Source organism: Ranitomeya imitator, unplaced genomic scaffold (genome assembly GCF_032444005.1).
Source record: "Ranitomeya imitator isolate aRanImi1 unplaced genomic scaffold, aRanImi1.pri SCAFFOLD_1332, whole genome shotgun sequence".
NCBI classification, from domain to species: domain Eukaryota; kingdom Metazoa; phylum Chordata; class Amphibia; order Anura; family Dendrobatidae; genus Ranitomeya; species Ranitomeya imitator.
The window spans coordinates 14,639-15,000 of NW_027193735.1; positions in this window are offsets into that span (position 1 = coordinate 14,639).

Here is a 362-nt window from a genome sequence, read left to right on the forward strand (position 1 = left end):
GCATCGGCGAGAGCGGTGGCGGTGGGTGGCGCTTCCACGCCACCGCCGAGCTCCGCGTTCTCCAGTCTTTTCCCGAGCCCCTACGATAGTGGGGGGACGACAGACGCGTGGGGAGGCAGGCGGAGTGGGTTCTCACCGCGTGGTGTGCCCGGCCGAACGCCGTCGCCTTCCCCGCTCGTCCGACGTCCTCCGAGGCGGCTCGGAAGGGAGCGCGAGAGGGAGAGAGCGAGAGAGAGAGAGAGAGAGAGACCAAGCGGACGCCCCAGAGCGAGAAGGGAGGATGGAAAAGGGAGAGACGAGTGGGGCAAAAAGAGTTTTGGCGAAGGGGAGTACCCGGCGAACTGCCACCCCGGGCTTCTTCT